Raw genomic sequence first — 3,461 nt, 5'->3', positions numbered from 1 at the left:
TATTATCCTTAGGTTTGATCTTCTCATCGTGTCCTGGATTTCCTGGATGTTTTGAGTTAGGATCTTTTTGCATTTTGCATTTTCTTTGATTGTGTGTCCATGTTTTCTATGGAATCTTCTGCACCTGAGATTCTCTCTTCCATCTCTTGTATTCTGTTGCTGATGCTCTCATATATGGTTCCTGATTTCTTTCCTAGGGTTTCTTTCTCCAGAGTTTCCTCCCTTTGTGATTTCTTTATTATTTCTACGTCTATTTTTAGATCCTGAATGGTTTTGTTCAATTCTTTCATCTGATTGGACGTGTTCTCCTGTATTTTTTCAAGGAAGTTATTTATTTCCTTCTTAAAGTCCTCCATCATCATCATGAGAAGTGACGTTAGATCCATATCTTGCTTTTCTGGTGTGATGGTATATCCAGGACTTGCTATGGTGGAAGATTTTTGTTCTGATGATGCCAAGTAACCTTGGTTTCTGTTGCTAATATTCTTATGCTTGCCATCTGATTATCTCAAGTGCTTGCTGCCCTCAATATATCTATCTGTTTGGAGCCTTCCTTCCTATAATCCTGGTTGACTCAGGACTCCTCAGAGTCCAGCTTTCTCTGTGATCCTGTGATTCTGGGCTCCTGTGAACCTGAAATTCTGGGTGTGTCAGAGTTCTTGGCAGTTAAGCTTCTTCTGAGACCCTGAGATCCTGGTGTGACTAAGCTCCTGTTATCCTGGGATACTGGAATCCTAAGATCCTGGGTATGTTACAGCGCCTGAATTTGGTGTCTCCTCTAGGGACCATGGGGCTGTCTGTTGTGTTCAAAACCAGGGTATACCAGGACAGATCAGAAGGGATCAAAGCCACTGGTCAGGCAGGGCTCCTGTGTCCTTGCTCCTGCTGTCACAGGCCCTTCACGATTGGTTTGGATCAGATGTTGTGTTCCACTCACCAGTGATCCTAAGATCCTGAGCTTGCTAGGGTGCCTGTGGAGTGGAGAGTTCTCTGGGAAATGAGTTCGTGCCCAAGGTGGACCGGAGCTGGTGCTGACCAGAAGGTTCTACTTTTCTTCTTATATGTAATTTAATTTTAACATTTACAAGTAACAATGTAATTATTCAATTTCCCCCTATGGATAAGAGCTTGGAAAGAGCACAAGAAGCACTGTAAAAAATGTCTTAGTAGGTGTTGGTAAATGAGAATATCCCTCCCCCATTAACACTTCTTTTCCTTCCTTTTTTAATTGGTTATTTTCTTTCTTTACATTTCAAGTGTTATCCCCTTTCTCAGTTCCTCCCCCCACCCCACTGGAAACCCCATCCCATCCCCCATCTCTCTGCTTCTATGAGGGCGTTCACCTACCCATCCACCTACTCCCGCTTATCCACCCTCGAATTCCTCTACACTGGGCACTTCTGTATCAGTCTTCAAAGGACAGAAAAACAGGTGTAAGGAACTGCAAAGTTACTTGTAAGTAGGTGATTTAATACCCAACTTTAGGGCTGTAGTAATATATTTTTATGTAAAAAAAATTTTTTTGTAAGGACTCAGTGGATTGGATTCTTTTGTCAGTTAAATGGATTTGATACAAATTCTAAAAATTCATAGATTCCTAGATCATTAAATTATTCCAATGATATATTTTGCTTGAAAATGAAGATTGTGTCCAAGCATTTAATTCATCTCTTCAGATTCAGAATGTTAAATGGTTCAGATTATTTATTTACTTTAAGATTTATTTAATTAAAAAAAGATTTATTTAATTATTTGTTTACCTATTTGTTTCTTTGTTTGTTTGGTATATGAGTGCTTCGTCTGCCTGTATACCTGCATGCCAAAGAAAGCATCAGATCTCATTATAGAAGGCTATATGCTGCCATGTGGTTGCTGGGAGTTAAACTCAGGATCTCTGGAAGAGCAGATCTTAAAAACAGAGCCATCTCTCCAGGACATGGCTTATGTTATTGACATCTCATCTCCTTCCACCCATTTCAGCAAAACTACTTCTTACTTACCTTCTAACAAATCTGAAAAATTCAAAATAAAAATGAGCAATGATAATATTTGTTCAATATCATGATTACAGTACATTTTCTGGGTTTAAATCCACAAATCATGCCCTTCCCAAGTCTCCCTAATAAAATGAATAACAATGACTCTTGCAATAAACTAAGTAAAGTATGGGTGACTTATAAAATATTCATAGGAGGAAACTATATTGAAAATTATATTAGACTGAAAGGTTAAAGAAATGCACTTTTGAGAGATACATTAGGGAGTTTGACTAATTGCATTTTATTTTGGTATGAGTGTTTGAATATTGTTAGTAATATTACATGATGCAGTGGATGATCATTTTTCTGTATGAAACATTGACTTTGAAAGGCCAGTTTTTTCTCAACTTTTCCTACATTTATCCATTTTTTTCTTCAGTCAAACCTCATTAAATAAAAGTTATTAGAAAAGTTGCACAGAGCACATCTCCAAACACATTCTATTGATCACATTGTCTTCAGTCTTTACACATTCAAATTCTAAAGTCATTCATAATTTTGGTGATTGGAGAGTAGGAAAGAATAATTATTTAATTCAAAGCATGAGTAATATCTAGCTCAGCCACAAATTTGAAATTGTAAAAAAAAAAAAAACTCTATATGCATGAAGTTGGATAGGGAGGTACAGAGGATTAGGGATGAGTTGGATGAGGGGAAAGATTATGATCAAAATATATCATAAGAAAAGTACTCACGCACTGAAATAAGTAAACAATAAACAATAGAAATATTCTTATACCAGTATACTCTCACTGCACAATCTGGATCATGCCTCAGGAATTCTTGTGAGATTTTTTAAAATTTCTATTTATCAGACTCCTCAGAATTCACTGAATGAGTAATTAGACTTAAACTTCTCTTTCTACAATTTTCACACTTATATGTGTTTTTCTTTCCAGGAAAATATGGATAAATTACACTAATTAGCTTCAATAATAATGAACAGGATCAATTTTCAACATTAAATCTCATATATATATATATATATATATATATATATATATATATGAAAACTAAGGGAAAGCAAGATTATTAAGAGCAAGATTATTAAGTCTGGTTTAATACTAAATATATTACTTTTTGGAAATAATGCTATTAGAGAAACAATAATTTAATTATAAGGCTAGCTTTCACAGAAATGTTAGAAAAATAATAACTAATACCTCATGACAGATTATTTAAGTTGTATACCAATAAATTGTAGATTTCTTATGTACGCTTCATTTAAAATTAATGAATTCTCATTTTGACAGCATATTTATAGTAGTAATAATTTACTAAGGGCTGTTCATTTCAGTCATCAAAGGCTTGTATATTTTATTTCATTTAATCATTCTAAAATATTTGTGAACCTTTTATCCTTATTCTCAATTGGAGAATTGAGGTTCAGATTTGCCAATTATCATTAATTTATACAAATTT

The sequence above is a fragment of the Mus pahari genome, chromosome 9 (assembly GCF_900095145.1).
Source record: "Mus pahari chromosome 9, PAHARI_EIJ_v1.1, whole genome shotgun sequence".
Classification (NCBI taxonomy): Eukaryota; Metazoa; Chordata; class Mammalia; order Rodentia; family Muridae; genus Mus; species Mus pahari.
Note: the sequence above shows the minus strand (reverse complement) of the source record.